Here is a 26,156-nt window from a genome sequence, read left to right as displayed (position 1 = left end):
TTTCAGGTTAAAAATTGCTGTACTGACAGAGCAGTATGGGATGGCCCATTATCGTGATGCAGAATCCAATTATCAGTAATGTTGGCACGGACCCGAAGAACTCTTTTACGAAGTCTGTCTAAAATTTCTTTGTAGTAATATTGGTTAACTGTTTGTCCAGGAGGCACCCACTCTCTTTGAACAATTCCCTTGGAATCAAAGAAGCACACAAGCATGTATTTCGCTTTTGATTTTGACATGCGAGATTTTTTTTTGTCTGGGTGATCCCTTTGAGCACCACTGCGAACTTTGGCGTTTTGTCTCTGGATCGTACTGGAAAGAAAACCAACTTTTATCACCAGTGATAACACGTCTCAACAATTCTGGATTGATTTCCGTTTGCTCTAACAGATCGGCTGCCACATTTTTGCGTCTTTCTCGCTGTTGTGGTGTGAGATTTCTGGGGACCATTGTTGCACAAATCTTTCTCATAGCAAGATCTTCAGTTATTATTAGACGAACCGTTTCTCAATTGATATCCAGCTCTTCTGCAATCATTTTCACGGATCAGATCGTACGAGTTCACGCACCCTGGCCAAGCTGACATCTGTCCGTGAGGTTGATGGTCGTCCACTGCGGTCTTCATCTTCAGCATTCGTTCTGCCTCCGCTAAACATTTTATGCCAACGAAAAACTTGAGCTTTTGACGTAACCTCCTCTCCAAAAGCCTTCTGAAGCTTACCGTAAGTTGTCGTCGCGTTTTCACCCAATTTAACGCATAAAGAAATAGCATACCGTTGTGCAATATTATGCGATTCCATTTCTGTGACAAGAGACACAAACACGTGTTAACTTATTACAGCACAACTCACGACTGAGCAGTTGCACCGACGTGCCACTTGGACAAGAAGAAGCTTATAGACCAAGGTCAAAGATATTGTGCCTATGCAAGCCAGCAGGGTTGCCACATCTTGCAAAGAAAATCAGTCTCATTACTTTATTGTTGCACCTCGTGTGAGGACAGGCATGCAGGTAACGGATGTCCTCCGTAATGACGCTAAGCTGTGTCCGTCGATTGCGGAAGTGACCAATTTGATAACTCCCTCAAAATCCTCTCATGTCGTACGTCTTACTTCCAGCTTCCACGATGGACCAACTCTGGGAAAGTTAAGCGTATACTCTTGAGGAAAAAGACTGTTCACAACAGAAGCAAGAAATTTTCAAAGCTAAAAATTTTAAGCTGACGAATAAAATGAAATTACGGAACATTCAACCAACTGGAATTTTCCTTACATCATTCTCAGATATCTTAACTATAGTTGGAAAAAACCGACGGTTGCAGAACAGAACATCTTGTCAAGTTACGACGGATAGCGAAAGTACAATAAGAAATCCTACTAAGGCAAGGAGAGAAATTAATTCATTCTTGTAGCTGGTTTACAATGACCTGTTTCATTGCTAGAAGAAGGCCTATTAATTTAAGCAAAGCAGGTCAAAACAGGTCAGTGGATTACTGGGTGATTGGCAGAAGATTGGAACAACTCGTGGCAATAATCTGGATGATGTGATCACTGTGACTTGCGACAATGTCTTACTGTACTGCGGATAGATAGAAATTGATACACGTCCACGTATTGTTCAGTATGCATAAGTTTCCATTTCGCTGTGTTTCAATCACTTTATTAAAATTCCATATTAGAACTTCGATGGGGAATAAGGAACATAACAGTATCTATTTTAGGAAATATGACTTTGCGTAAGTTAATATATATTGTTTGAAGTTAAGCTACTTGTCAAATAATGCCACATTCATCACTCCTCTGAATCTGACGGCCATAATTGTCTGTTACTCGGTATTGGTTTCTGAGTCGCTATTGATTTTGTAGTCTTTAGACCTGAATTTCTAAAATTACAGTACTTTATTTCTATGTTATATGCAATTCTGCGACGTTGTTTCTTCATATTGTTTCACAACTCACGGGGTACTCACGTTAGTAGGCATCCGTGCTCTCTTTTCTTCTGCTGAAGTTGTTACATGTCTATCACCATAGACACAAATAAGCACAGCACTCAAAATCCGTACTCCTTTTCCATCATAAATGGAAAAAAATAATTTGCACTTATTCAGTTGTACGCAGATGTAACTTCAAAATCGTTAGTACAGTATTTCGATAGAACTGAGAATCTCTAGGTCAACAGAATTAAAACATTAAATTTCAATGTAGACTGTACCAGAACCTGAAGTAACCTTGATGTGAGATAGAAATTATTTGTAAGAAGTCCCCTGTTACGAGCATTCTCAATAAATGGTATCGCGAGACAGGAGGGTAGCCGAAGATAGAAATGAAAAATGGGTTTTCGGCTATTTTACTCACAAAACGAGGCTTAAAACAACGAAAAAACACAGAAACAATACTGTTGTTTGATGTGCGCATTTGTTGCAACACGTGGGAGTAAATGGTTACTATGTTAGAGGCAGGCTTCCTGTTCTCACCCAAGCTGCAATCTTATATGCCTTCAACGTTGTCTCAGGGACGCCTCTCTCACATCCGTATTAGTGTCCCCTAAGAGTACAGTATTTAGTTGCTGTTTAATGGCACAGCCCACTGAGTGTTATTTACAGAGGATTCTGTTGATCCGCTCTTGGATTAAAAGCTCGAGAAATCCTGTGATCTTGAGATTTGTATTTTAAAGACCATGCGGACAATATTAATAGTAATCTCAGACTTTTTGCAGATGATGCAGTTATCTGTACTGTATGAAAGAAGCTGCAGAAATATTCAGTCAGATCTTGCTGAGATTTCAAAGTGGTGCGAGGATTGGCAGCTGGCTTAATGTTCATAAATTTAAGATTGTGCGCTACACAAAACGAGAGCCGCCCCCTGTGGCCGAGCGTTTCTAGGCGCTTCAGTCCGGAACCACGCTGCTGCTACGGTCGCAGGTTCGAACCCTGCCTCTAGTATCGATGTGTGTGATGTCCTTAGGTTAGTTAGGTTTAAGTGGTTCTAAGTTCTAGGGGACTGGTGACCTCAGAAGTTATGTCCCATAGTGCTTGGAGCCATTAGAACAAAACGAGTAAAGGTAGTATCCTGTCACAATAATATCACGGAGTCAAAGTTGGAACCCGTTAGCTCATGCAAATACCTCGGTGTAACATTTTGTATTGATAAGAAATGGAACAACGACATAGGCTCGATCTTTGGTAAAGTAAGTGGTGGACTTCAGCTTGTTGGTAGAATACTAGGGAAATGCAATCAGTCTGCAAAGGACATTGCTTACGAATGACTCGTGCGACCCATCCACGAACATTGCTCAACTGAGTGGTATCCACATCAAACAGGACCAACAAGGTATATTGATTACATACAGAGAAGGGCACCGCGAATGGTCACAGGTTTGTTTAATCCGTGTGAGAGTGTCACAGAGCTGGTAAAGAAACTGAACTGACAGACTGTTGAAGACAGACGTAAACTATCCTGAGAAAGCCTTCTTACAGAGTTTTAAGAACCGGCTTTAAATTACGGCTTTAGGAATATACTACAACCCCCTACGTATCGCAGCCGTAGGAACTATGAGGAAAAGATTAGATAAATTATAGCATGTGCGGTGATATTTAAACAATTATTCTTCCCGTGTTCCATACATTGGGACTTACCCTGTGCCATACTCTTCTTACTGTTTGCAGAGTATAGATGTAGATGGAGATGTAGATTTACTTAACTGAAAAACACACGTACACAAGTGGAAGGAAAAAAAACTACAAAAATTACGATGAAGTTAAGTAAACCAACATGATATTTTATGATTTTCACCTCGATCGCTTCTGTGTTTCTTTTGAATCAAAATTATTCAGAGCTTAAGCTATAAATTTCTACTCCACTTTAATAAAGGAAATATTTTATTTTGGGAACTTCGAAGTTTGGAAACACCTAAAACAGATATTTAATGTACTCCTGTCCCCTTTGCTGTCACAACCCATGCCTTATTTCATCTTTAGACCTGCTAAAAATCAAGCTACCAGATTTTTCACACATATTCACAACGGCTGTGGACCAGTACACTTAGTCCATTATTTTTGTGGCTCGTAGATCCCATCACGGAAATGTTCAAATAGGCTGTCTGCAAAATACGAAACTATGATTAATACAACTTCCTCATTGGACTCGGAACGTCTTTAGGTTGACAGTATGGCTGTTCCAACAACTCGTATTCGATATCCCATGTTTACCCACTGCCAAAGCACGGTTGCGGGGTAATTTCACTATAGTGTTCAAACATGATTTCGTTTCGCTTTTCAATAATGGCCTCTTTGTCCATAAAACTTCGGTAAAACTCGCTAGTCAATATTTTACCCTTTAAAAGCTCACAAACAACAAGAATCATTTTTTCAACCCAGAAAATAGAATTCACCTGTTTTGCTTCATAGCCACTGGCCTTCACTCACTGTTTTCTTGTAATTTCGTTTCTGATGTTTGTTTCCACGTCTCTTCCACGGTAAAAAATCGTGAGAAAAGCAGTTGGATTTTTTGTTGCGACCAAAATTTAATTAGAAATACTTTTTCTCAAGTGCTTTTAGTCAGTAGTATTAATAAGAAACGACCACAGTTATACTGAGGTACATTTATTATGTCATGACTGGTTTGGTCCGACAGAGAATCATCAGGTTACTGCCCACAGTCTCCATAACAAATCCTCACAAAGTAGTGCCAATATCATAACTTAAGAAGTCTAATTACCCTACGCAATATTAAGGTCAAATTCTGGACAATGACGATTATATAAACAGTCTAGTGTACACAGTATGCCAAGCTGCTAGCACTTACTTTTCGCCTTGCTTGTGTCAGGTGTTCGTTGATTCTGATGTTCCAGAATTTGCCTTTGAGGTTACGTAAGATAACTAGACTTCTTGAGGGGAAACTCCACCCTAAAGCATCATTCTTTTAAAAATTCAGTGACTATTTCACATCTTTGGTGTGTTTATTCTTAGATCCGAAAACAATTTCGCTCTATTCGAATTAAAAGTACTTGTAAGACATGTGTGAAATAAGGACTATGCGAGAAACTGTGGCACACTGACGGCTGCCATTGTAGTCAAGATATTTTCTGTCCATCAGAGACTTTCATCTGGTTCTCTACTGGCAAAATATATTGACAGCAAGACACAAAATGGAAATGAAACTTTGTATAGTGTCATTTGGTCTTTATCAAGAGATTAACGATGGATCAAGCAGTCAACAAGATGCTGCCTGGAGCAAGAAAAATTCAAGAAAAAGGCTACCCTTGTCTTTAAATTAACAACGAGAAAAAGCAGCAGAGGAGTGGAAGGGAAAACTTGTAGTGATGGTGAATTTTAATGGTTGTATGTCTCGTATTAGCATTCATTTTGTAATAAAATTTTGAAATCTGTTTTTCCGTAAGTTTCTTTTTCTAAGTTCAGTGACAACTTTTTTCTGTTCGAAATACTAACCAATCTGAATGAAATTTTTGCAGGAAGTAGTCTTGTGGTATGTGCGTACTTCTCTGCATTAACGTTATTGAAAATGTAGTTTATGTCATTATCACATTTGTGTACCGGTAGTTCAAGGAAATGTAAGAATGAAATATGAAAAAAATACTGAAAGTAAATTAATACCATTTCTGTTAAAATAGATTCAATGGAACTCTTGAACAGTGTCTTGCGAATGTACCTAGTACCATAATTTCGTTTTCTAAGGTATCATTAAAATCATATAAAAAAATTCGAAACTCAGAAGCTAACAAGGCCTCAGCGTAAAAGCTTCGGTATTGCTACACCTTTTCGTGATAGATATGACTTCAAAATTCCGCTGAAATCGGAAAAGTAGAACAAAAGTTAAATTTTGGGGTCTAGTCTCCCCGAAGTCCTGATACTGACACAGTATGATGAGACTCGAATGTTTCGAGGAAAATTTAATTATATCAGATTTATGGATGACCTATGCATGAGGTACAGGCAAGATTTCCCCATTACGTTCAACGCTGTGGACTGTTCCAGTACCGGAGAGTCTCGGCAATAGTGACGATCTAAGAAGGGGAAAACAAGCTGAAGATGTGAATTGAAATTTGTGTTATGGAGGGCATTGGACTAGGGCAGTCCGTGTAGCTATCTTAGCTATAATGCAGTGGTGGTGTAATGGCTAGCACTCCTGCCTAGTAAACAAGAAGACCTGGCTTCAAGGCCTGGCCATGTCACAAAATTTAATTCATAATTATTGTAGATGTTGACAAAACTTGTAGAGCTGGGTTATGAAGACTGTTGGCAGTGAGCTGATGATATTCTGTTCAACGAAAGCAGCAGTTACATAATAAATGTGTATCACTACAGCTGTGGTGGTTTGTTATCAATAGCAACAAGAATCTGCTATTGAGCTGAAAATTGACAAAGATTATTTGATCATTGTCAGTACTCAACAAATCTTACACCCATTTCTCATAAACGTCTATCATGGTTCATTATTCATGTAAATTGTTCACGCAGAGTTTTTTCTGATATGCTTAATGCTTTCAGCTGTTTTATACGTCTTTATTCGTCGAGTTTCCATCGCTATATTCCATATCTTGATCATAAACGCGTTCATTTGTGGCTATAGTTTGGGTTGTCCTACACTTTTATCATCTTCAAGAGGAGTGGGACTACTACTGAATTAAACTGTAATTTCCATACGTGCGGCTCTACGCAACCCCGAAGATTGATTTGAATACCGCAGTGCTGTACGGGAAATGCTCCTGTTGGTCGTGGTATGCCTTAACGTCCCCTGACATTTGAACGACTAACCCTGCCAGTTATAGACAGACCTACATTTTAACGTGGACTCCATACGACTTCACCACTCGCCGTTTCTCTCATTACCGTATAATCCCGCAAAGGTAATGAAGCGATAAATGATCGACTGGGGATCAACCGAAGATCTTTGAATTTGTAGTCTGGATTTATTCACCAAGCTACCGACATACCTTTTAACTGCTCTCAGTGAGGGAGCAGACGTCTCATGAACCGTCACGAACTTTTGAGTAATTTCGTTGGCAACAGAGCGACCTAACTGAGAGTATGATGATGGAACGGTCTTCCAGAATGTCCATTTAGCTGAACAATGCGCATATACTATTGAATTAAAAAGCCATGCAAACAAAACTGTTTTATACAGGGTGTTCGGAAATTCGCGTTAAAAAAATTCTATGACTTGTAGAGGGGAGTGAGTACATATTATTTTAAATAGGATCCCAAGGGCCTCCACATCTGCTTGAGGAACTGAATTAGGCATGACGCAGTACAATTATTAGGTAACAGTTCGAAAGGAAACGTAACGAAACTTCCGTTTATCACTTAAGCACTTTTGTTTGTATTAACACTTAAACATTACATGTTTACGTTATTCCAAAACAGAAAAGAACCCAGCATACTGTACGTACAAAACAATACCGACGCTTTACAACTGCGGCTCATTGTGGCGACTACCAACGTTGTTACAGATATTGTACGTACGCAGCATGTTCTGGTACACACTTTACATTCCACCCGGTGTCTCTTCAGTTTCTAGTGCAGCGGCCAGAAACTGTGCCAGCAGATCTTCCTCAGCCCCTATAGGAGTCTCGTAAACTGAACTTTGCATACGACGTGGTACACGTCATTCTCTATAGCCTATTGTGTACCCGGACAAGCAACTCTGAGACTTTTCTCTTTCCCTCAGCAGAATGGACGCGTTACACACTAAACTGAAACCATCGTAGAACAGAAATGGAATGTTTACGGACATCGGTACCTAGTCAAAATATTACATACTCAGTCCCCTCTAAAAATCCTAGGAGTTTGTAACGGGAATTTCCAAACATCATGTAGATCACCTGCTTTACTAGTATGTGCGCAACGTAGCTACGCAATTTGCGCGAGGGATGGTGGCGACGAAAATACGCGATCGGCGCCTTGGACACGGATTACTGAGGGTGGAAGGAGGGGTGTGGGAGAAAATATTCCCGCTTCCTTACGGCAGGGCAACAGGCACGCTGGTATCGACATTGCAGTGTTATTTGCTATGGTGCGCTTTATTGATTACAAGCTAAAGATGGGAACTAGCGAAAAAATTCTGCATCGTAGGAAATCATTCGACTTCCATCGACTTCTCTATTCTTGGAAAAGTGCCAAATTGTATTGCACGTATAGTGTATAATTGCACGATATGTATGATTATAATAAAAAGAAATGAAACGATCGTACGGCATTGTTGGCCGCGAGACCCCATGCGGGGTGTTCGGCCGCCGAAATTGCAAGTCCTTTTTAGCTGACGCCAGTTCGGCGACTTGCGAGTCAATGATGACGAACTGATGATCAAAGACACACAACACCGAGTCATCACGAGGCAGAGAAAATCCCTGATCCCGCAGGGAATCGAACCCGAGACCCTATGCTCGGGAAGCCAGAACGCTACCGCAAGACTACGAGCTGCGGACTACAATGAAAAGAAAATGTAATTAATAAAGACAGCTCCTCTGTGCCACGCTGAGGGTTTTCCTAGTTGTCCTGCGACAAGTTGCTACTGCACCAGTATTAAATACTGCCTGTTTCTGCACTGACCGTCAGCTGCTTTGTAGACAAAGCTGTCTGTGCCTCATGACACGCGGTCCGCGTAATGGCAGACTTGTCGCCTCTGACACGTGCAGCACAAGTGGTGCCCGGCGTTGTTCCGATTTTAACGACTCCACCGCCTGTTCACCCACTAGGCAGGAACTCGGGAGGGCCTGTCCCCTCCCCCTCTTGCCCCCCCTCCCCAGAAAGCCGTAACCCGATTTTGCGGCTCCGCTGGCAGTTACGGCCGAAAGAAAGGTCGCGCTATCGATCCACGGAGGCGCCCAAATTCCAACGAAGCTGGCGACTGTGTCTAGTCGTCGCTGCTATTACTACAATTGTAAATCACAGGACGCACGTCGATATTCCGCAGTCGATAGTTACGGAATACGGTATGCATTCAACATTTGGAGGCAAATCGTGTAAGTAGCTTTTTGCCCTCTCTGCTGCTCGTGCAGCATAGTAATTGTGATATATGGAGGACAGAGTGCTTGTTACGAAAACAGAGGCTAATGATCTGTGCAAGCATTGCTGAAGAAGTCACCTCAGTCCTACACTACTTTTAGCCGTTTGCTGCTGAGCACTTAAAGAGGAATTATTAGAAGACACCCGTAAGCCTATAGCATGCAGGTGACTGTTAAGTGTGAGGCAGCAGATACACTTCATTTTGATATAGGTGTAAGTGGCTGCTCGTTCCGAATTTGAGCGTGGTATTACAATAATACACTGCCTGAACGACAACGTCGATTTTGATCTAATGAGGTATATGCCCTCTGGGGGATAGTAGACGTACTGATAATGGTTTCAACATCCAACAGATAGCGTAGTGGCATTGATACCAGAGAGCCATCTGTGTCTACTCCTTAGCAGAGAAAACTCACGGTCAGAAAGCTCAGTGTGGTGCAAACGTATGAAGTTTGCAGGCAACCATGCCCCATTCGTACTAACTAAAGTGAACTGAGTGAGTTTGAAAGGGGTCAAATTGTGGCCTTCTAAGTGGTGGGATGGACCATCCAGAGAATTACCATACGAGCTAGACATGCTGCGTCAGTTGTGAAACGAAGCTGGTGTCAGTGGTCACGTGAATATTCTCACACTTGTAGACGAGATCCTAGACGTCCACGCAGCGAAGACGCCCGCCAGAGATTAGATTAGGATTAAATTTACTTTCATTCCGATTGATCCGTGGTGATCATCGTATTGGAAGGGCAGCAGTGGCAGATCTTACATCACAGGTAACAGGGCTTGTGAGCCCAGATGCGTCAACACGAACTGTTGTGAAGCGGTTGTTAGCAGTGGGACTACGAACAACCATACCCGTCTTCCACTAACGGCACAGCATCGACTGGTACCGTCAGAGGATCACTTGGAAGGTGCAATGGCGCTCCATAGCCTTCAGCGATGAAGCAGGTTCAGGCTGCACTCAAGGGATGGTCGTTTGTGCGTAAGATGTAGAGCTGGCAAGAACTGTCTGGTAGAGTGTGTTCGTCCACCGCAGGCCTTGTGGTCTGGGGTGCGATAAGTCCTAAGTCTCGTTCACCATTAATCAACTCTCGGTAGATGCAGAATGTTGGAACAGTTCTTTTGCTGTTCCTGCAACACGCAGTGAATTCTTCAAATAGGATAATGCTCGCCGACACACTAGCCATGAAACTCAATGTGCTTTGCAAGACGTGAAGCAACTTTGCTGGCCAGCACGATCTCCAGACTGGTCTCCAATCTAACACACGTTGGATATGGCGGGATGAGAAGTTACCCGTGCGACTCGTTAACCAATAATTTTTACAGCACTACGTGAACAGGTCGAGCAGGCGTGGCCTAACGTATGCCAGCACATTTGTACCATCAACTGGATGCCAGATTTAGCCCCTACATTGCCACCTGTGAAGGCTACACCACATACTAATATGGGTGTTTCGTCATGGGTCGATACCTGGTTCATCAGAAGCGCTTGTACTATTGGTCGGTAAACGTAGTCATTTCAAGTACTTAACATGCACTGTTGCAACAATAAATCCTGATTGAACTGGAAACCTCTATAACACACTGAGTAACTTGTTGTCTTCATTCGGATTCCAGGACTCATTTCCTTATTAATACTGGCCTTTATGCGCGAAACACTCAGTGGAAATGGCAATAATAAAGAAATGACATTAATTCTTTAGGAATCATGTCCATATCGAAACTGCAATTATGTATCTGTCAAGGTCCATTTGATAAAGTTTACGTAACTGCTTGATACATCGTATGTATAAATATCTACCGTTATAAACTGGAATCGAAGAAGAAGTCCTTAATCATATCACTTCAACAATCCTTGATAAATGTAATGTGTGAGAGACACTGATGACTAATCATATTACTGTGACAAGCGATTGAGAAAAATATAAAACTTCAGACCCGATATTTTCTCGCTCGCTTTTGGGACTCAGTCTGAGAGAGATACGTCACAGCAATAAATATAGGTCAAACATCATTCCAGGTCTTGTACTCTGCTTCCAGGACAATATAGCGACGATCTTTCACGTACCATCTTCTGTATACCACTCGCTTTAAATGCGAAGAATTTCCTGAATGCTGAATTTCTCGTCCGTACAACTGCAGTTTCTTAATTTATGAGTTTTATAAAGCAGCTTGCATCATTGTAAATATTGTAATTAACGTGAAAAATAATGAGAAATTGACAGTAGTTAAATTCCTATAAATCTAAAAAAAGATTAGAAAATTGTGAAGGTCGTGATTCTACTGACGAGTAACAATCATTCACTTGGGTAAGTAATGTACCTGAATTTCAGAATATTTACGTAAAGATCTTTCATATAACGGCGTGACGTTAGTGTCACAAATCGCTGTGCAATGTTAATTCTTTTTCTACAGTTAATTTGTGGTAATTTTAGCGATAATAATGGAGTTGTGTACATGGAGAGATAGCTTTACACCCTCCACGCTTGGATTGTCGCCGGAAATGTCTCTGTGGTCTCTTTGGTCGGCAAAAGGCAGCCTGTCAGTTTCCTTAGCTGAAGGGCATCTCCGTTCGGGGTACAGGAAATTTTCGTGGAAGTCGTTTAGCGATCCCCTCCGTGGCTTCTGATAGCCTGTCTGACACCAACAGCCCCTGTGTCTTGAATTGCGCAGCCGCCCTGCAGTTCCCAGAGAATAATTGATTACGACATTTTTACCTCACCGCGTGAACCATCAAAGATCAAGACACCGTGGCACCATTCGACCTGCATCGGAGACTCACAGGCTTCCTCTCTAAAAATTTGTTTTAGGCAACAGAATGGCGTCGCTCTAGACAATGCTGTAGGCATGTAAGGCTGACCAATCGCGAAGACTCTGCTTCGGACGAGTACCAACATCATTTTTATAAATGTACATCTTGTACGCTAAATGGGGAAGTCACATGTGCTTTCCCCTGATTTTTCATTAATTTAGTAGCAATTCTCATCTGCCAGATTGGCAACAGCATAGTGTCGTCCCATTCAGATAGAATTTTTTAAAATGGGGAGTTACAGGCAAACAGCAGCAGGCTACCGTCTGAGAGGTATATCCAAAGACTTGGCATGCTAACTCAGGCCTATCTAAGTTTTATATTCGTGCACAAGCCTTCTTTTTATGGAAGGACTTCATATATCTTTTTATTCCATACAGTGGCACGGTCCCTAAACATGAAATAGTTACATTTGTCACAACGTATGTATCCATGCCATTACTGACATTTACGAGTAGCATACACATATTACCATAGAGCAATGTTTTTGAGGCACTTAGATTTTCTGCTAACGAATGATAAGAAATATATAGAAACTCTTTACACAGATGAAAATAATGTAAAATTTATCCAAGATACACACCTTTAACAGACTATTCCTCTACAGAATGCTTTCATTATATAGAAATGTCACTTGCAAATTTAATCAGTTCATTTACTTTGCCTTATAGGAAGCATTTAATTTTTGCGTTTATCTGAATTTTAGAAAAGCTAATACAGGGTATTGTTTCCTGTTTGAGACACATCTCAGTAAAATTTTTACTTTGCAGCTGGCAAGATTTTTGCCTAATAAAATTTTGAGCAGTCTACGGAAAATCAAACATTATGTTACACACTATTTACAGTTAAAAGTACAAAAAACTTTGCTGCTCCATCCAATGCAGGCAGTCCATAAGAAGCACTTTCTTTTGCAAGCCGTATTCACCTACTTGCTAGAAGAACAACTCCATACCTACTGTTAACTTTGGCAGTCCATCATTCAGTGTCTGTTTGTTTAGACACTTCCGTCATTAGACTGCAGATTATTATTCATTGCAATGCTTATAGCAATATGTTTCCTTTGTTACTGTTCCATTAAATTTTATAGAACTTCCTTTTGTTAACATTCAGAGGTAATTTTTTGGTAATCTGATACTTATAGTTACTTATTAGCATAGTTATAACAGTAATTAATCATAAAAACAGAAAACTCAGTCAAAAGGATAATATTTACAAGAATAGACATTTTTAATATAGTACACGTCATTTTGTCCACATCCTTAAATAAGTCATCCGTATTGCGTATACCTAAAGATTTTTTGAATTTTGGATACGCTAGATAGTATGCGTTTATGTGAATAATTCCTTATACTTCAAACGGGCCATAGTATACCTGCTTACATTTCTAAGTAAACCTGTCCCACATCCTCTAATTAAAGTGGCTGTGTAACGTAACTTAATGTTTATTTTGCCATCTTGTTCATTGTTGACCTAATTTTTCCACAAGTCTTAGAGGCCTTGGTTTTGGGATTTCACATTCTTTCTCGACCTAAATCCATTGTTGAAAGTATGTGGTATCGGCCAGAGGATATTCCGTTTTTGGTTCTGTATTTATTTCCGGCTTCTGTATTGAATTTTTTTCATTTTTGGTGTTTTACAGTATTCAGTCAAGAATTCATCTACTCCGACTGTCTCACCATATTCTCCATCAGACATGTATTCTAAATCGGACCACATATCACGGCAAATTTTCATCAGAGCCTTCTTTTCCCTTAGTCTAGTGATATCTTCTTTTACTTCGTACTTTGTGTAATTATCATGTACTTCGAGAACTCATTTTCTGTATCAAACTCATTTTGCTTATGTACAACAGTTTACTCTGTTGGATTTTCATTCCTCAGGAAAACAACGTCCACAATACTAAGAAATGCAGCTTCTTCCATTATTCCTCTTTTTGCTATAGCTAATTTTCTTTTCATTGGCAAATTCACGCTTTTTGCATGGCGAATTTCACGTTCTTACCTACCACTTTCTGATCATCAGCTACATGTGCACTCTTGCGGCGCTATTTGTCGCTTTGACTTTCTCCTTGTTATTGGTAAAACCCTTCTTTTGACGCCCTCTTTCCTTCCTTCAGCTTTATTTATGATTCTGATCGTATAATCCAATTTTAAATCTTCCCATTCACGTTGCTATAATCCTTCATATAGATCATCGATCTGTTCACACCAATGAGTTATTCCTCAAAATACATTTTTACAGGAATACTTTACTTCTGGAAAAAAAGACATTTTGTCAGTGGAGTGAGTGAATGATTATTTTGTAAAAAAATTTTTGTTTATTTACAGACGTAATCACATTCTTATGACACAGTCATAACCGGTTTCGGCCATCCACTGACCATCTTCAGATCCTAATACACAGGTTCATGCGTTGTCAAACTAGTACTTCACTTCGTTATCATGCGAACTATTGTTAGCATATCTTTCCTTGCCTACGAGCGTATTCACATTTTCATCTATTACGATATCGTTAGCTAATGGAGAGCGTGCAGTGCTGCTGTGACGCCGCTACTCGGTCTAGATGACGCGGCCATGTTGTTCACATGGTTAGCTGACCGTTCTGCTTTATCTGTTGCTAACGGGAGCTCGTACCCCACGCTCGTACTTGTCTTATCGCCGACTGCCGTGATTCATCTTCGTGCACAGCTGTAGCTACATTGGCCACGCCTCACAGCCCTTCGCAGTTGCCCTTTCGTGCTCTGGTTTTATAGCGTTTACTCCGATACTGCTTGCTACGTGTTTGCTGTGAAAACCATTCTGCCTTGGGTTGACCTGCTACATACAGGTCCTTAGTTTTACTCGTCTTTATTGTCATTGCCCGTCCGCGGTACAAAACCTCTATCATGTGTGATGAAACTATATTATCCTCTACCTCTTCCTCTTCACATCAAATTGACGCGATATCTTCCATTATTATTCTGTGCATTATCGTTGGGATTGTTCCTGTTGCTATTAGCCTGACAGTAATCCTGACTTCCTTTCCAGTGGTCTTCATCTTCTACTCTTTCCAAGAATGATGGAAAACTTTTAAGGTCACTTTCGAAGTTCCTTTTTGAATACCTACTTTCGTTTATAGATGCTGCCTGTTCCTGGATTTTTAGATTTTAGAATCAAATCTTTCGTTAATATCATTAAATTTTTCTTGCACATTGCAATATTGGTGTTCGGGTTGTCTATTTCTACCTTCGTATCCTCTATCTTAGTATTCAAAACACCTACTTTTTTATCTGTAGTGTCCATATTTTGGCTAATTTTAACACCCTGTGCTTTGATGACACCAGCTTTTGCCTTAAGTTGAGTATAAAGTGATTAATAGTGATATTATGTAATTATTCATGCTTTCCCGGCGATCTGTTGACATCTTGGATATTCGGGAGTCCAGCCGGATGTTCGCGTCGTTCTCGCACGATATTTCAACAGCGAGCCTCGCTGTCTTCTTCAGGTATCACCTGAAGAAGACAGCGAGGCACGCTGTTGAAATATCGTGCGAGGACGACGCGAACATCCGGCTGGATTCCCGAATATCCAAGATGTCAATAGTGATATTAGTTTGAGCTTCAAGCTGGCTATCAACATTGCTAGCTTATCCCTTAATCTGATTATAAAGGCTACTAATAATGCCATCAAATTGATTACTTTGCGCTTTACTTTGTATTTTCAGCTGTTTTAATAGATCATTCACATACAGTGATTTCTCGCTGAAGTGTTCTAACGCGCCCTCATGTTCTGATTTTACACCAGTTCCTTCTACCGTTCTCGTTTGATTTGTATTATATTTCAATACAATCATTTGCATACTTATTGCATTCCTCGTAAGGATCATCATTTACTCCTTTGTTGAATCTTGTTTTATTTGTGGTGTGCTCAACATTTGAATACGTTCGTTCACAAATGGTGGCATCATCGGTTTATTCATGTCGGTTACGAAAAGCAGCCTCCATTACATTAATTTTCAGCTATGTGACGTTCTGCTCGTTACGATCTGCCAATGCTCTCGCATCCATTATGTTATAAAAGATGGCCCGAAACTTAATTTCCAAAAGTGCTATGATTTTTACTTAGGATCCCCTTTCCAATACTTTTGTACGTTCATGACAGTGGACACTCAGTACTTGTAAGTGTTTATCCCACGGTGACAAGTCATGCGACAATACGTATATAATTAAAGTAGAAGTTAAAGAACCTCCTGTCATGCAGAAACTTGCTATGTATAACACAATAGGGGAGTACTATTACTAATAGTACCCTTATACCAGGACATTAGATGAGTATAATCATGTACTAATGGAAAAGGGAACTGCCCTTCATCTCATTTGCTGCCTGAGCTGAGTGTTGGAAGGACGCAAAACTATTTGGACGGGTATCAAACCAACGATCTGTTATCACGGAGTGCAAGTAGGTAGTCGTGCAAAATATAGCGCAAAGCATTGTAAGCCAAATTGGTAGAAAAAGAAAAAAGTTAACAAGTGCGTGTAGGTGTCGCACTGTTAGGTTTCTGTACAAACTTAACTATGTATGTAGGTAGTTCATCCGTCCCAGTAATCGAGAATTTCAACGAGTTTTTGTTGGGTATTGCCCACTCGTCTCGTACCGTGTGCCTAAGGGATGTTGCATTCTCGGAATGCTATAGAAGTTCAAGCAAATAATTTTAGTAGTTTTATTTCTATAAAGCAGATTTAACAATACTTTAATGTACAAAATGTTGTCGCTAACGATGGGCGACATGCAATATAATTCAGAATTCTTGGCTGTATGCATTGTTCAAATGGCTCTGAGCACTATGGGACTCAACTGCTGAGGTCATTAGTCCCCTAGAACTTAGAACTAGTTAAACCTAACTAACCTAAGGACATCACAAACATCCATGCCCGAGGCAGGATTCGAACCTGCGACCGTAGCGGTCTTGCGGTTCCAGACTGCAGCGCCTTTAACCGCACAGCCACTTCGGCCGGCTGTATGCATTGTTCCTGCAAGTTTGACACACTTCAATCATAAACGATCTTCGAGTGCTGACCTGCAGCTGTGCCTGTACTGTCCTCTAATGTCCGCCCGAGGCAGGCAGGAGCGGCGCTTATACTCGCTTCTTGCAGGTGTCGCTGCTGTCGTGGCCCGGTCATAGTCAGCGCTCCATTCACCAACGTCGTTTCACAGCCTTCTCTGCTCTTGCGTTCTTCGTCTTCGTTCCGGCGCTTGTCATTACACCAGAACATTTTACCTGTTATCGATATCGATACTTGACGGAGGGACAGGCACAGTCGCATAAAACATGACAAAAATATTTTTTTCGTGTGATATAATTACAAATTAACAAATTTAGCGTTTTTTCCTATACTTTTACTGTGAAATTTTGCTTCCTGTCGAATTTCAGAATTCTATGTCAACTGGAAGTACCCTATAGGTTTTGATGAGTTAGTATCACAGCATGTAAATGGCGGCATCTTTTGAGTGCATTTATTTAGAAGCTTAATTTTTTCACACCTCCGAGAGGCCGCAGACCTTAGTACGTAGCATAAACTTCAACTTTATATCTCTACCGGTTCCTGAGAAAAAGGGGTCTTAATAGCCTGCCGGCCGCCGGCACAGACACAGGCAACAAAATGGACCGAAAATAGTTCCGTTTCCACCAACTGAGGTATGGAACCCTAAAAAAAAAAAAAAAAAAATTAAACTTTACTTCAGTAAGAATTCTATTTGTTAATCAGAAACGAAAATTCTAGCATCCAATAGTTTAGTAACCAGTTTTGAAATAATCTGCTTTCTGTTTAAGTGTAATGGCAATAACCTACATCAAACTAACGGACACTGATTACTTTAGAGTGTAATGGAAACGAATAACTGCACTATGCCGCTCAACTGGGAAAAGTACTAATCAGTTTCACATGTCCCTGAAACTGTCCTATGACAAACAGTGCGGTGTTTCAAGAGTAGTTACCAAACCATTATTCCAACTAAAACGAACACTAATTATTTCATTGACTGTTTAGGAGCCTCTGCATTGCAGGGGTCATGAATTGTGTAAAGGGCTACTGAATCTCTTATAACTTAAATCAGTTACTGAAATTCATGATTTAAAGAGCACACATATACCAAGAGTAACTAATTAAGCTGTGCCCATCCCTTTACTGTTATTTTACTCATAAACTGCTGCATGTGAGGACCCTAAAACTGTTCAGTCTTACTGCAAGCAATCTGACTAACATTCTGAATATTAAATTATAACAGCAAAGACATATAAGAATAAATACACCAATGCACTGTTACGAACCTGTTATACAAGTAGAAATCATGTAGACTTTAATCTTTTATGACCTTGGACCTATTCTCTAAACACTGTTTTCACTAGAAATTTTACACTCTTTGAAATAGTTTGAATAATAATACTCTCGAAAGTTATCGGTTCGTATAGAAATACCTATTGAACGTTCTTTTACTATACTTTGAACTTTTGAATTTAACTACCACTTGGAAGACACAGAAGACTACTTGCGAAATTAGGTACTATAGCTCCACGCAACTTAACACTTCTTCCAGTTAATACAAATGCCTAGCTAGGTACTTATATTTTGTTTTCTTGTAACAGGAGTGGCTTAGTATTGATCAAGGTTCGAGACACACATTTAAGATTAAGCACTTAAAATGCGATAACTTCGGCCAACACTGGTCTGTGCAAGTACATACAAAACTAAACATTACTTTGTCAGATGATGGATGCGGAATCGATCTGCTGAACAATGGCGCATGAAGCAGTCATAGCTCGTGAAGTAATGTGCTCTGAATATCACTTCTTGGCGTCGGATATGCAAATCCCACAGCAGTCCAATAACTGCCATGTTACAGTGGCTAATAACAGTTCACACCCGAGGCTCATTTAATCCACTTTTCCAGAAAGCTTTGCCTCATTGAGCACTCTAGACATATGCTCTTCAGAGGTAAAATACGGTCTCTTCCCTTTATATTACTCGTCTTTCTCTATAGTTTATCCTACTTTTTTTATCATTTCGAACACCTTATGCTATTCTGCACGGTCGTACACTTTTCGCAAGTCAACATATCCTTCGAACATATTTTGATTTTTCTTCAATCTTGCTCCCATTATCGACCCCAGTGTCAAAACACTTTAGCTTTCTTAAGTCAAGTTGATCGTTGCTTTGTTGTTGTTGTTGTTGTGGTCACCGGTCCTGAGACTGGTTTGATGCAGCTCTCCATGCTACTCTATCCTGTGCAAGCTTCTTCATCTCCCAGTACCTACTGCAATCTACATCCTTCTGAATCTGTTTAGTGTATTCATCTCTTGGTCTCCCTCTACGATTTTTACCCTCCACGCTGCCCTCCAATACTAAATTGGTGATCCCTCGATGGCTCAGAACATGTCCTACCAACCGGTCCCTTGTTCTGGTCAAGTTGTGCCACAAGCTCCTCTTCTCCGCAATTCTATTCAATACCTCCTCATTAGTTATGTGATCAACCCATCTAATCTTCAGCATTCTTCTGTAGCACCACATTTCGAAAGATTCTATTCTGTTCTTGTCTAAGCTATTTTTCGTCCACGTTTCACTTCCATACATGGCTACACTCCATACAAATACTTTGAGAAACGACTTCCTAACACTTAAATCAATACTCGATGTTAACAAATTTCTCATCTTAAGAAACGCTTTCCTTGCCATTGCCAGTCTACATTTTATATCCTCTCTACTTCGACCATCATCAGTTATTTTGCTCCCCAAATAGCAAAACTCCTTTACTACTTTAAGTGTCTCATTTCCTAATCTAATTCCCTCAGCATCACCCGACTTAATTCGACTACATTCCATAATTCTCGTTTTGCTTTTGTTGATGTTCATCTTATACCCTCCTTTGCCTTATAGATCATAATTTTCTTTCATAGTTTTAGATATATTATTCTTGTCAGCATCTTGGGTGCATGAACTTTAAGCGTCGCATTTGTCAGCTCTTGCTTTTTTCCAAGTTTTATAGAAGATGTTTTTCCAAAAGTCTGATGATATAGCGCTAGTCTTACACAACCTACACACCAACGAGAATATCCTTTTATTGCCACTTCCCGTAATGATTTTAAAAATTCCCATGGAATGTGGTCTATCCCTTCTGTCTTATTTGATCCTAGTCTTTCAAAGCTATTTTAACTTCGATTATAACACTGGATCCGCTATCTGTTCTCTATCGACTCCTGTTTTTTCTTCTGTCACGTCGTTAGACAGGTCCTCCTCCTCACAGTGGCCTTCAGTGTACTCTTTCCACCCATCTGCTCTCTCCTCTGCATTTAACAGTGGAATTACCATTGCTCACTAAATGGTAAAGCCCTTGCTTTTAATTTCCCCGTAGTTTGTTTTGCCTTTCTAAGTGTTGTCTGAGTCATTTCGACAAATTTTATTTTTTGATTCCTTAACACGTTTCATACAACCATTTCCCATTCGTTTCCCTGAACTTCCTATTTATTTCACTCCTAAGTGATTTGCATTTCTGAATTCCTGAATCTCCCTGAACCTTTTCTTTTTATTTATTTCCTTCGTCAACCAACTGAAGTATGTCTTTTGCTACCAATGGTTTCTTCGTAGTTACCTTCTTTTTACCTACGTTTTTCTCTCCAACTTCGGTGATTGTCCTTTTAGATACCAGGTCCGTTCAAAAAATTCCGGAACTTTGTCCACAAAATTTTTCTACGCTGACCTTTTATTTACTGTGCGTGATCCTCTGCAATTGATCACCACTCCCAACGCAGTTTCCAATGCCGGAAGCAGTCTTGCTGGATCGCGCGGAGCGCCGCCTGCCAATTTTCTTTTATCTCGTCTACCGTTGTAAATATTCGTCCTTTTAACTCGGTAATCAACTTTGGAAATAAAAAAAAAAATCCCCTGGGGCCAGGTCTGAAGGGTACGGAAGACGAGACAGAACAGTGATTTTGTTTTTTGTGCAGTAGTCACGCACCAACGGGGATGAATGTGCGGTGAGTTATTGCGATGTAAGAGCCATGAATTGTCTCACCACATTTCAGGCCGTTTTCTTCTCACATTTTCTCGCAGGCGTCGAAACACGTCCCGACAATACCATCGATTAACAGTTTGTCCCTATGACATGAATTCATGATGAACTAATCCTTCGAAGCCAAAGAAAACTATTAGCGTGGGTTTGACATTTGACATAGCCTGTTATTTTTGATCTTGGAGAACCCATTGTGAAGACTGAACCTTGGTCTCAACATCATAACCGTTGACCCACGTCTCATCACCAATTATGATTCTCTTAAGAAACATCTCGTCCTCATTTGCGGGATCCAAAAGCTGTTCAGAATGCGAGGCGTAGGTCTTTCTGGTCTTCACTCTCGAGCCGTGGGATCAATTTGATGGCAACACTATCCATTACAGAATGCTGTGTCAGGATTTCATGACATGATCCAACTGAAATGTTACATTCTTCTGCAATTTCTGGGACAGTCAGTCTACGACTGGCATGCACAGTTTCGTCGACGTTCCTGACACAAGCGTCGTCGGTAGGCGCCGATGGGCGTCCCGAACGAGGGTCATCCATAACTTGCGTCTGACCGTTTGTAAACCGTGTGAGCCATTCGTAACATCGAGTGCGTCTTAAGCACTCGTCACCGTGGACCTCTTGTCTCATTTGGTGTGTCTCTGTGAAGGTTTTCTCGAGTTTCATGCAATATTTAATGCAGACACATTGCTCCGCTAACTCTGGCATCTGGAAATTCGCAAACCGTACCGCACAACGTTCTACACAATACATCACTGGACAATAACTAAAAGACATTCGCCAATGAAACTTCCAGCAGTTACGCATTAAACAAAGGGACATGCAGGGATACCAACCGCATTCCACTCCAACACACCACTGGCGCGAAATTATGACTGTTCTGGAATTTTTGAACAGACCTCCTATGTCCATTCCCTCTTCAACTGAACTGCCTACTGAGCTGTTCATTACCGCAGTGTCTATAGCCTTAGAGAATTTCAAGACAAATTCCAAGAAAAAAAGACAGAAATCGGTAGATGTGTTGTACATGTCTAGACGAACAAATGATTACAACTACAAAAATTGGTTCAAATGGCTCTAAGCACTATGGGACTTAACATCTGAGATCATCAGTCCCCTAGAACTTAGAACTACTTAAACCTAACTAACCTAAGGACATCGCACACATCCATGCTCGAGGAGGATTCGAACCTGCAACCATAGCAGCATCGCGGTCCCGGACTGAAGCGCCTAGAACCGCTCGGCCACCGCGGCCGGACGATTACAATTACAGAAAAATAGAATGATTTATTTCTGAGAAATTAAGCAAGTAAGTAACACGTCGCTCTACCTGTGGCATTTATGCAAGAAGTAATTCGGCTTGACTTTGATTGACAGATTTTCTGGATATCCTCCTGAAGGTTATCGCACCAAACTGTGTCCAATTGGGGCGTTAGGTCGTCAAAATCCCGAGATGGCTGAAGGCCCAGCTCCTAATGCTCCAAACGTTCTCAGTTGGGGAGAGATCCGGCGACCTTGATGGTCAAGGTAGGTTTTTAAATGCACCATGACAAGCAATATAAACTCTCGCCGTGTGCAGTCGGGCTTATCCTTCTGGAACGTATACCCATCATGGCTCACCAAGAGGGGCAACCAAACGGGACGTAGAATATCATCGACGTACCGTTGTGCTGCAAGATGCTGCGAATGACAGCCAAAGGATTCCAGAATAAAATATTCACTCCACAGTGGAGTGTACGCTGATAATAAACTTCCTGGCAGATTACAACTGTTTGTCGGACCGGACCCCGAACTGGGTTAGAGCACTTTCCCGCGAAAAGCAAGGGCTCGAGTTCGAGTCTCGGTCCAGCATACAGTTTTATCCTGTCAGCAAGTTCAACCAAATGATTTCTGATACGAAATGAAATGTCACTCCATTCCTTCATTCTTGGTTGTTAGACCGTATAGAGAAAGTCAACTACGTTGGTATCTCATCACTGTCTGGTATGTCTCCAGACACGTCCTCGTCTTGCAGCGTCGTTGAATAGGGTAATGTTGTCTTCATCTATGAGTGCCGCTAATCAGCGAAGTCCTTTTTGGAGACGTGCTGGACAGTGGCGAGATATAAATTTGATAGTCGTTCGCCATAGAGTACGACAATCAGGACTGATGGCCTGGGGCACCATTTCTTTTCGTAGCATGACTCCTTTGGTTGTCATCCGTGGCTCCCTTATAACACAGCGGTACGTCGACAACATTGTATGCCCCGTTCTTTTTCCTTCACGGAGAACTATCCTGGACTTACATTTCAGCAAGCTAATGTGCGACCGCACTTATCTTCATACTTACCAAACCATACCTCTGCCAGCAAGGTCACCAGATCGCCCCCAATTCAGAGCGTTAGGAGCATTATGGGCAGGGACCCCCGGTCATCACTGAATTTTGATGATTTAATGCTCCAATTGGACAGATTTGGCACGATATCCTTCACGAGGACATCCAACAAGTCTGTCAATCAGTGCCAAGCCGATTCACTGCTTGCATAATGGCTAGAGGTGGACCTAGGCCTAATTAACGGGCTCAGTTTGTTAAACTCTTCCTCTTAAGTAAATCTTACGATTTTCTGAAACTGTAATCGTTTGTTTGTATATTTACATCACATCTACCGATTTCCGTGCTATTCCAATAACTCCTTCGTGGAGCGGCGCTTTTTTTGATTGAAGTTTGTTTCCGTATCCGCTTCTTTGCTCAATTTACCTGACTACCTGACTAACCTCTTCATCTTCATCCAATCTTCATCATTAGTGAATTGAGTCCTAAGCCTATTTTGATCCTGGATGTGCCTTACAATCCACTATCTGACTCGAAATCTCTTCCTGGCCATGACGTAATCTAACTGGGATCTTCCCGTATCTCCCGGCCTTTTCCAAGCATATCTCCTCCTCGTGTGACTCTTGAACAGATTGCTATTACTGGCTGAAACTTGTTGGATAACCCAGATTGTCTTTCTTATTTCTCATTTCTACTACCAAGCCCACATTCTCCCGTGACCCTTTCTTCTACTAGTTCCCTATAACCGCACTGCAATTCCTCATGACTATTAGATCTTCATCTCTCTTTACGTACTGAATTACTCTTCCATTATCCTCATATACGTTTTATAAATCTTCATTTTCTGTTTGCAACGTTGCTTTTGTACCTGCGCCATCGTTGGTGGAATTAGTTTGTTGTTGAATCTCATGAGAACAAGGCTTATCACTGAACTGTTCATAGTAACACTCTATCTATCCTACTTTCCTATTCATAATAAATCCTATTCCCGTTATACCAATTTCTGCTGTTGTTGATATTTCCCTACACTAGTCAGACCAAAAATTATTTTCTTCTTTACATTTAACTTTAGTTACCCAATTATATCTAGACTGAGTGCTATCATTTCCCTTCTCAGGTTTTCTAGCTTCCCTAGCACATTCAAAATTCTGACATCTCTCGCTCCGACGCGTAGAATATTATCCTCTCATTCGTTATTCGATCTTTTATCATGGTCATCTCCCCCTAGGCACTCCCCTCCTGGACTTCCGAATGGGGACTAGAGCGGGATATTTTGCCAATGGAGAGACCTACATGACAAATTTTCAAATACTGTCTGGATGTTCTATGGATACACATTATGTGTCTTTAATGCAGTGATTTCCATTGTCATTTGCACCCACATGGCTTTGATCATTGCTGAATCTTTCGCCTCTCGGGGCGGTTTCCCAGCCAAGGACAAAACGGTGCCCTGATCCTCCACCCCCTTTGACAAGGCCACGAATGCTGATGATTTCAATTCAAAATGTAAGCATTGGTGAGATTCGAGCCCGGGTAAGAGTACGGTTTGATTACTAGTCATAGACGCCTTCCCTAGACTGAAGCTACAAATTAACATATAACTTTTAAATCTATCCAAGAGTAGCCTCTGCCACTTTAAAGAAATCTTCTAGATTTTTAGGTTACGTTCTGTTTGATGGTATTACGTTCATCGCCACGGTCACATTGAGAAGATGAAGCCTTTCCCCGTCGGTGGAGGCTTTCTGCGCGTATGTCACAACTTGTACGAATCCTGTTAATTGTTTTCAAAGCACATCGTGGTAACTGAAAGCCGACAGCATAAATCTATAGTAGACATATGTGTCAGGTCACAGCTGGTAGTGATTGAGGGAAGTCTGAGGGGACAATGGTACGTCACAGGCAGCCTGCGTCCTTACGCGATACTCATCAGGCGACAGTATGGTGTTGTCATTTTTCAGTAGGTTAACGCTCGTCCACACCTAGCACGTGTCTCTGCGTGATGTTGTGGTACTCCCGAGTCCAGCAACATCAACAGATCTCTCCCCTGTAGAACTTGTGTGGGACTAGCTAGCGCGTCAGCTCCATCTCAGTGGCAGTATCCAGGATATCAGCACCCAGTTACAACAGCTGTGGACCAACTTGTCTCATGACAGGATACAACGGCTTTATGAAACCCTTCCCAATCGAATCGGGGTTTTCATCCAGGGGAGAGGTAGTACAAAGTCTAACCGACAAGTGGGCTCACGCTGCCAAGTTTCTTGTAAATCTGTCTCCATATCATTACCACTGAAATAAAATCGCAAACTCCCTCAAATCAGTGAAGTTTTATTTCGTTTCCTTCTTCACTTCTAAGTGTTTCACTTTTTTGCCTGTCATTGTATGTTAACCGTAGAGCAGATAACAGATTTAAATCCAATCAACTGTGTCGGAAGAGTTGCGCCACTTAAACACTGTTCTAATATTCTTGAAGCAAGCAGGCTATTCTTCGATTAAAATAACTTTTTGATTGATGTTTCAGGCAGTTAGATGTAAGGTGCGAGTCACAACTAGCCATAGTGTCCTCCCTGTAAGGGAATTACATAATGTGTGTACGAGCAGACATTGTGACACATGAACAATGACATATGGAAATTTGGGTCTGGCTGTGTGCCGTGCACGGATGGCCAAACCGTTAAGGCGAGCGCTCTCTAATAGCGGAAAATTTTCACTGTCGTCAGTCCCACATACAGTTGAGGATTGTTCGTATTTGTAACTGCCAATACATTTAAATGTGTTTCATAACAGCTATAATCGACGCAGTGCCTATTCCTTTGGATGTGCTTGTGCATTGCAGTATTATGGTTACAGCTGAAGTGTCACTACCACAGAGTACCAGTGCAGGCTTAAATTATCATGTGGCATATGTATACAGCATATTTTAATACGTTCCAATTTTGACCACCAGGTGCAAATCTGACAGTGTACAGCGTCT

Source organism: Schistocerca serialis, chromosome 1, assembly GCF_023864345.2.
Source record: "Schistocerca serialis cubense isolate TAMUIC-IGC-003099 chromosome 1, iqSchSeri2.2, whole genome shotgun sequence".
Classification (NCBI taxonomy): Eukaryota; Metazoa; Arthropoda; class Insecta; order Orthoptera; family Acrididae; genus Schistocerca; species Schistocerca serialis.
The sequence above is the reverse complement of the archived record's forward strand: the minus strand, read 5'-3'. Positions refer to the sequence as shown.